Source organism: Eleutherodactylus coqui, chromosome 3, assembly GCF_035609145.1.
Source record: "Eleutherodactylus coqui strain aEleCoq1 chromosome 3, aEleCoq1.hap1, whole genome shotgun sequence".
In the NCBI taxonomy this organism is placed as follows: domain Eukaryota; kingdom Metazoa; phylum Chordata; class Amphibia; order Anura; family Eleutherodactylidae; genus Eleutherodactylus; species Eleutherodactylus coqui.
This window is the reverse complement of record NC_089839.1, coordinates 154408875-154417847: the sequence shown is the minus strand read 5'-3', so window position 1 is coordinate 154417847 and position 8973 is coordinate 154408875. Positions and strand designations below refer to the sequence as shown.

The 8973-nt window shown below is 45.0% G+C and overlaps 1 long non-coding RNA gene across 1 annotated transcript; it reads left to right on the top strand.

Moving 5' to 3' along the window:
* The first annotated feature begins 3146 nt into the window (after positions 1 to 3146).
* Positions 3147 to 8485, top strand: LOC136619846 (uncharacterized). Its single transcript, XR_010791059.1, has 2 exons — positions 3147 to 3272; positions 8133 to 8485. It is a non-coding gene; the product is annotated as an uncharacterized lncRNA (long non-coding RNA).
* The last annotated feature ends 488 nt before the right edge of the window (positions 8486 to 8973 follow it).

The following is an 8973-nucleotide window of genomic DNA, read 5'->3' as shown; positions in this document are numbered from 1 at the left end:
TAGTGATGCTTTGCAAGCGTTAGTTTCACGAGCACAAAAACTTGCACAAACATGTTTGTCTGTGTAAGCCCTTGGTATTTAAGAAGATTGAAAGCTTCTGCAGATGACTGATTTGCGTGCATGTTCGTGCATGCAAAATCATTTGCGCAAATCACTGAGAGTAGGACCCATTGATTTCAATGGGTTCCCTCATATTCAACGTTTTTGCGCTATATTTTTTCGCGAGCGTGAAAACATACGTGACATGCTCTATTTTTGTGTGCCAAGGCACCATAGAACTGTGCAATTTTTCAGTGTTAATCGATGGCACTGAGGACTAATTAGGCTGCTCAGCCAGTTCAATCATGGCGCAGATGTGTCCTGTGCCAATGTGAATGGGCCCACCTGTGCAGAAAAGTGCAGTAGAATGCGTGGACATGCTCACAATTTCCGTCGATAGCACTCCCTTCATAGCGCAATTACATCACGCTATCGCTAGCATATCTACACATACGCTCCTCTGTAGGAGCCCTTAACATAAAAACAGAGACAAAAATCTGTGATGCACCAGTATCTCCTTTATAAGTTCTTTCTGTGCCCATTGCAAAATAAATCCTCTAAGTCGGTCTCTCACGGCCGAGAAAATCACGCGAGATTTGTGCGACGCAAGATGCACAAATCTCACACTAATATGAACCCTATTTTTTTGAATGGGCTCACACACATGATGTATGTTCTATTTTTGGGTGTGCGCTCCCATTGCATCGCCCATTGTTTTCAATGGAGCCAGCAAAGCATCGCACCTCGCTGCACGTGAGTGCGATGCAAGGTTTCGCATTGAAAATAATGGGAAACACTCCGCCACCGCTGTCAGCTGATCCAGAGGATTGCTACTTCCCTGATATGAAAACACCTTGCATCTGCGAGGTAATCGCATGTTGGCGAGCGCAATATCAGGGTGAGTTTCATGGCCTGATGTTGCACTTGTTCGTGTGAACTTAGCCTAAGAGTGTTCTGCATCCAGCCAGTTTCAGAGCGGAAATGTTGAAAAAAGAAGGGAAATGGCTTCATCTGTATATAGTTGTTCTTATCTCTAGCTTTTGTTCTTTTCGTCTTTTTCTTTGTTCCTCTCACTCTTGCTCTCCATCTCACCACTCCTTCTACTCTACAGCCTAATGTCTTACCCACATGCTTCTCGCACAATAGCCCGGGATTCCCCATTACGTACAGCACATAGTGATCTCCTCAGCATAATCATTTCTTCCTGTCCATTCAATAAGCAGGTGTCCAAAACAGGAACCCTCCACCTGAGTCAGCAGCCAAGAACAGCTTCAGCATCGTAAGGTGATAAACAGGAACCATTCTTATTTTGGACAAATGCCTAATAAGAGTCATGTATCCTACTTATTACTTCTTACCTATTCCCTGCCGCCTGAATACCAGAGTGATGACTAATCCTCAATCACTCTGTAACCTAAAAAGGCAAACTGCATATATTTAGGAAGTTGGAGCTGAATGTGCATGTCAATGTAGGGATCAGTGATCTTAATGATTGGCCAAAGAGCAATGAGCTATAAATTATCTTTACATATCTAATCATGAACACAAAGAATAACGACCCTGCACTACTGAAAGAAATGACATGCTTGTTTGCACCTCTTCTTGACTTAATCCTTAATTATTTGCTAAAGATATTATTGACTTATTTAGGCAAGTACTGTATACAGTCTAATATATCATAATGCGAGGAATATTAGCAGATTAATATATTTGACAGCTGTATAACTTGGGTAAAGTCAGGATCACACTTGTTGTTTGATGCCGTTTTAAGTTCCCTCCTTGATTCCTAACTAGGAGTGGATTTTACAGCGGATCTGCCACCTGCCCCGACACGTTTGATTTAGTTAATACCCGTACTCCCTATAATATAATAATTCTAGCGCATGTTTCTTACAACTCTGTGTGGTGCCGTTTCTCTGTTATTCCTGATAGAAATTAATGAGCAAATTGTCAACTGGGTGTAATCAATTATGGGTGTCCCTTTACCATCTGATACCATCAGTGATGAATGGACAGTGTCAAGCTGTGGTATCAGTGATGAAGTTGGGGACACCAGAAGTAGAAGATGGTACAATCAGTATTTTTGTCATCCATATCCCAGCAGTCCCAAAAGTAATGTTCCACCCAGCTTGACTTAAGAAGGGGCTCACCATGAAACGCATATCCTATGCTGGTTTTTAATATATGTAATAAAAGAGAAGTTGAATATTCCGTCCTACCGTCCCCTCTTTTCTGGAGAGTCACACCTATTCATCAGTTTTTCTTCCTTTGGTGGGCTCTTCTGGTTGGTAGTACCTCCACAATTCATCCAATTTTCACAACCCTTTCTAGGCATTCATCTGGAACCAAAGCCTCCAATACTATCAGGTTTGCTCCACGCCTCTTCCATCCTAAGTTGTGTAAGGACACATTCCTTTGTCAAGGGAAATGGTAACATCCAGTTGTGACAATCCAATGCACGGTTGAGCTTTTCTGGGTTCCACTTGCGCTAGGAGAGACAGAGGGTCTGGCTATGGAAATGAAGATTTTGGGCTTTAGTAGTGATTCTATTACTATAGAGTGCCGGCATCCGTTACTAGACAAGCTGAATTTTGCATGCCAGATCATTTCTGGGGGGTGAGTGTTTTGTCAGAGTTTGGCAGCGGCCAATGGGAGGTTCGGTATCCTCACCATTATATTTGCCTATTGGCTGATCCGTGAGTAGATTTCTTGGTGTGGGAGACATTTTTGGAAGAGTACAATGAGAACGGCACTCGAGTTGTTCATGGATGTGACTGGTGGTTCTGGATTTGGGGAGTTTTTTGGGGGAGAGTGGGGAGCGGTTTCATGGCCCTGGTATGTTAGAGAGGTGGGTTTGCTGGGTAGTTTAATTATTTTAGAGAGTTGTTTCCCAATGTGGTGGCTTGTGAGTACTGGAAGGACCGATTGCGTGATTGTAAGGTTTGTTTTCATTGTGACTACATGAGTGTGGTGATGGCTATCAGTCATCAGATTGCATCCTCTTCTGTGATGTGTTTTTTGAGGTATTTGGTGCTGGCATGTTTGTGCATGTATTGTTTGACAGCTGTACATGTTCCAGGTGTGGAGAATTGGATTTCTGACTCTTTGTCCTGTTTCCAGTGGGAGCAATTCCAGTCGTAGGTGCCAGGTGCGGAACAAGTCAGTCAGGAGTGCCCCAGCACATTGTGGAGGTTGACGCTAGAATGATAGGCGACTTCACTCGGGGTGTGCAGGTGGGTTCAGCGGATTTGTTGGGAGCTTTGGTGTTTTTTTTATTGCGAGAGCCTATGTGGACAGGGTGTTGGTTTCTGTGCTGTGCAAAAAGCTCTCTGTCGTGTCTTTCCTATTGAAGTTGAAGGCATGGCTGGATGTGACAAGGTCTATTTGGGTTTTTCAGGCTTGAAGGCTGTTTGTCGGGCTAGGAGTGTGATTGTTGGGAACGGATTTCTTTTGATCTCTTGTTGAGCTTGTGTGATTGTTTGTGCTTGTTTTCTGCACTTTCAGGAATGCTTGTTTCACTTGGCCTTTTTGAGGTGCTCTTTCGGGTGTTCAGGGTGGTCGAGTTGGTTGTGCCTAGTAAGCTCGGTTGAGAGGGTTTGCAGAGGGAGACTGTATGCATATGCGAGTGTGCAAAGGTCTTGAGATTATGTTGCATGGGTTGCCTGCGTGATAGTTCATCTGGTGAGGTGTTTGTTGAAGTAATGTGGGTGCAGCTGGATTTGCATGGCTTTGTCCTATTATCAATTTGTGGCTATGTTCCAGGTGGGTTTGTGTTGGTTGGGAATGTTCGCCAGGGATTATTGCACCCACAGCACAGTGTGGCTTGGGGGCAAAGGTTGTAATTCGTCAGTGGGAATCATTTTCATCTGTAGATTCATCCTCATTTGTTGTGATTTGCAGGAGTTGTGTTTTCTGTTTTTATCCTAAAGCAGGTCCTTGTCTTACTTGGATTGTGGTGCACTCTTATGTATTCTGGGGTGCCGTTTGTGTGAATGTCCACAATCTGGGTGCCAGCTGGGTATGCCTGTGGAGCATGCTACATTGTGCCCATTTGGAGTTCGGAGGATGCAGTGGCACAGTGTTGGCCGAAATTCACTTTCATGACTTGATGAATCAATTTATGGATATTTTTGTTTCGCACGATTGCGGGAATGTCTTGGAGGTGCGTTCCGTGAGGGACTTAATTAGGGATGTCAAATTGTATTTGCTGAGGTTGTGAACATCTTTTCCCAGTTTGAACATTTTTGGTCTGACATTGTGGCACTTAAAGTTTAGAGGCATGTCCACTCATTAGTTGGCAATAGCAAGACTAGAATCAATGTGAATAAGGCAGTGGCTAGGTTTGTGATTTGCAGTGGTGGTGCGGCATCGGGAGCTTGAGTCAGCCTCTGACATGTCCCATGGCATGCACTTGAATGTGGTGGATATTGACAGATAGGCTTTGGGGATACAAGGTGGTGTGGAGAAAGTATTGTCTAATTGGTGGGAACTACATGTGTAAGGGGTCATACAAATACAATTTGGTGGAGTATGTTGCTCCTTCATAGGCTTAGCTCAGTTGGTGAGCCTGTGGATTTTATGGATCCTGGATTCAAACAGTGCCGCGGCGGGTTTTCTGCCAAAGAAGGCCAACACTGGATGCAGCCCATGTCAAGGCAGCCTAAGGGTCTTATTACATAAAACGTAGAGGCCATACTAGTTCTACTGTAAAATTGCTGGACTGCACCTGGACTTGCCATTGTTTCAAGTTGAAAGTTCAGGTGCAGCTTGGCAATTAGTAGTAAATTGTGAGCATTACCTGTGGTCACCAACGCTTGTATAATAGCACCCTCAGCTACATCTATGGAGACTCTTTTGCTTTTATAGTACCGCGGTTCCTCGAAAATAAGCCCTACCCCGATTTTCAGTGTGTGTGTGTGTGTGTGGGGGGGGGGGGGCTTGAAATATAACCCCCCCCCCCAAAAAATATGCCCTAGCTAAACAACATTAAAAAAAATAGTGATACTCACCTAGTCGTCGGTGTCTGAGTCCCTTGCGCTGGTCTCCGGTGCTGCGGCAGGTTGCCATGTCTGCAGTGTTGACATGGCACTCTCTTTCTGGTGACAGTGTATTGTCCCAGAACAGCATCCTGGGCCACTCCATAATTGTCATACATGTCTGTCTTATGTGGATGCACTGTGCAAATCTGTCATATCTATTTTTGGTATGTGTGTTGCACAGCTGAAGGGTTAGCTCCGTTAAAATCATTGCCTGTCAGCTCTGCTGCATGCTGAATGTATCTATCTTATAGTGTCATGTAGTACAACTGAGGTGATAAAAGCGAGTGTCTGAGAGGGGGAGTGGTTGTTGATGATCTTCCATCTTCCCATGCTGTTGGAGGACCCACAGTTAATCAGGGAAGCACCTTCAGCTTCCCTGCATTGAAAATGGAGACAAAGAAGAGGCTCCCTATGAGGAGCTGAGGATCTTCCCTTTTCCCCCATCCAGTGGGGAAACCGCAGGGGCACAGAGAGACATCTCTGGTTTCCCCATGTCTAATATGGAGGAGACGGAGAGATAGCCTTACTGCATGTGAAATGCATGAGAGAATGAGTGAGTCACTAAAAATCCCCCAGAGAGAAAGCGATTCCCCCAAGTAATTCTGTATAAAGAGACCCATTGTACCAGGTACCCGTTCACATTGGGGCAGCTATTTTTCCTGTGTGTCCGTCCGCTAATGAGATCATTACACAGAAGTACGTGATTTTAACACCCACGCAGAGAATGTACGGGGTGCATTTAAATTAAGTTTTCTGCTAATTAATGTTGTCTTGCCAGAGAGGGTATGTGGAGAGGATCTTGTCTTTTTGCCTCCTCCGGAGTATATTTTGTGTTCAGGACCAGTGACATATAGATAACGTGGACTATAGGGCCATATTGTTCCTGTGTATTTTTGCCTCCCAACCTCTGAGCTTCTGCCTGTAACTACTGCTGTAACTACTGCCGTCAATGTACCCGTAATTACCTGTTTGGCAAAGTTAAACTAAGTAAAGTTTTACCGGGCCTCAACCGTTCCTGAGGACCCAAGGTACTATACACTTATCCAGTGTTTATTAATCCGCTGTGTATGAATGCCGGTGTGTGGAACGGTGGCATCACGAACTGACAACTGCTACCCACCTCATCTTGAGGACTACTGGCCCTATTTTTTGCTGCAGTAACTCCCTCCGGGACCAGGAGTTGGTGAGTGCCACCGTGACAGGTCCACGCACTATATCCTCCCAACTCCAGCTGTATGCTTGGGTAGCGAGTCATTTCCCTGCAGTATCCCACGTATGGGTGTTGCAGAAGTATGGCGTTTCTTTCAGGACGTTACAAAATAGCCTATCACAAAAAGTCTTCCACAACGGGGCTTTGAATACTCCGCCTCCAGCAAGCGAGTGCTGTGATAAGATCACGAGCGCCACTGGCTCAGCCAATCAGAGCCAACGCTCGATCATTCACAGCCATTCAGTGAATGACATAATGAATGATCGTGAATGACATCATGAATGATCGTGAATGACATCATGAACATCGTGAATGACAATCGAGCATCGGCTCTGATTGGCTGAGCAATGGCACTCATGATCCAATCACAGCACTCGCTTGCTGGAGGCGGTATATTCAAAGCCCCGTCACAAGAAAGAGAGTACTGTGTCAACACTGAGGATTACACTGCAGCCTACCGCAGCACTGGAGACCAGAGCGAGGGACCTAGACACCGTGGGCCAGGTGAGTATAGGACCCCCTCGAAAATAAGAAACTGCTTTTTTAGGGCAAAAATTAATATAAGATAGTGTCTTATTTTTGGGTAAACGCGGTATCTCATAAACCAGCGGTTCCCAAACTGTGCTCCGCGGAGCCCTTGGGGCTTCATGAGTGACAGTCAGGGGCTCTGACCAAGGTTCTCTGTGGTGAGCAGCCGACGGCTGCAGCTCCCCGGCCGATAATCAAACTGCGATGCTGATCACGGTGCACACTCTGACATCACCTAGGTGTGCACCCGGGATCCTCCTCCCGTGAGTCCTCTCCTCCTCAGTTCCACAGGAGAGGATTCAGGGAGGAAGCGTTTCGGGCTCACACACTGCTGTCAGTGATCAACATTGAGCAGAAGAAGAGCAGCACTGACTACAAGGAGAAGGTAAGTATATGGGTTGGGGGGCTATTAATACTGGAGCTACTGTGGGGTTAATGTTACTGAGAGGGTTATTATTACTGTGGGGTTAATATTACTGAGGGGGTTAATATTTATGTGGCTACTGTGGGGTTAATATTATTGTGGGGTTAATATTAATGTGGCTACTGTGGGGTTATTATTACTGGGGCCACTGTGGGGGGGGGGGTCACTATTACTACTGGGGCCACTGTGGGGGTCACTATTACTACTGTGGCCACTGTGGGGGTCACTATTCCTACTGGGGCCACTGTGGGGGACACTTTTACTACTGGGGCCACTGTGGGGGTCACTATTACTACTGGGGCTACTGTGGGGGGTCACTATTACTACTTGGGCCACTGTGGGGGTCACTATTACTACTGAGGCCGCAATAGGGGTCACTATCACTACTGAGGCCGCAATAGGGGTCACTATTACTACTGGGGCCACCAATATAGAGGGTCACTATTACTACATGGGGCAGATTTGCTGTGAAGTTTATAGTAGGTGTAGTAGCAAAGTAGATGGAATTTTGAAAATCTCATCCACACGTGGAAAAAATCTTCACCAAACTCGTGCAGATATAGACATGTGGTGCAGGATTTAATTTCGCAGTAGGCTAATTTAAATATAATGTATATCAATAGCCTATCCAGCGTTACTCCCTGTTTTTTTTTTTTTAAACGGCCCTGTCCTTTTTATAACGATGGAGGTAAAAATTATATGTTGTCATAAGTCACACCCCTAACCCCTCCCCTGATGACACATTGGGGCTCCACGAGAAACCTTTCCTTCAAAACGGGCTCCACGGCTGAAAAAGTTTGGGAACCAAAGTCATATACGTATACATTCATTGTATAACATTGTTCTATAGCACGGAATATTTAGACTACACTAAACTATTGATTTATTTCAGATTATCCTTAAATGGCAAAAATAGTTGACCTCAGATTCAAAGTTTCCAACATCAGATCAGACGACTGTCTCTTCCAATTCTCTTTGCTCGTGACCTTCTGTACACAATTGCAGGCATTCATCCTCTGAAAAATATCACAGTCTCCCATGAAGTCATGCAGTGAGAGAGGCATTTGTCAGAATACCCGAGGGCAGAGAGAAAAGGCAAATAGACTTTCTCAGACACCTCTCCACCTCTGTTATCAAACACATCATGGATTAACCTTTTCAGCTGGTCGGAGGTCAACAGACTAACTTTGTAGTCATTCTATATAGTGCACTTGCTTAAATAAAAAGAATTATGTGTAAATAGCACGAATGTGTTCATGTATATACCAATGTGCAACTGTGAGCAAAAAAAATGAAAATCACGAAAGTTTGATCTTCTCAAATTTGTCTGGTGACTATGAGGAGACCGCTAGTTCCCGCAGTGACAAAAGGTGCCCATACCTTTTTATTGGGACCCTGCTGGAAGAAGGAGATGCAGCCAAGGTTGTGTCTTGGGGGAACAAAACTCAACCACCAGCCAACTTGGTTAACAGTAGCAATCAAACATCATATAAAACAATACTGCTGCAAGGAACATGAAGTATTGGCATTTAATTTCCTGACCATAGATATCAGTGTGTATGGTGGTGGAACAAGCCCCTCCTGTGGGTTGCCGCTCTTTGCCCTAGCAGCAAAGACTGAGTTACGTTTTGTCTGCCATATGTCAACTGTGGACATTACATCTTAAACACTGTATTCGGGTATAGCAAAGTGACATCCCACCCCGTTGACCTTTCCACTTTGTGGTATCCAGT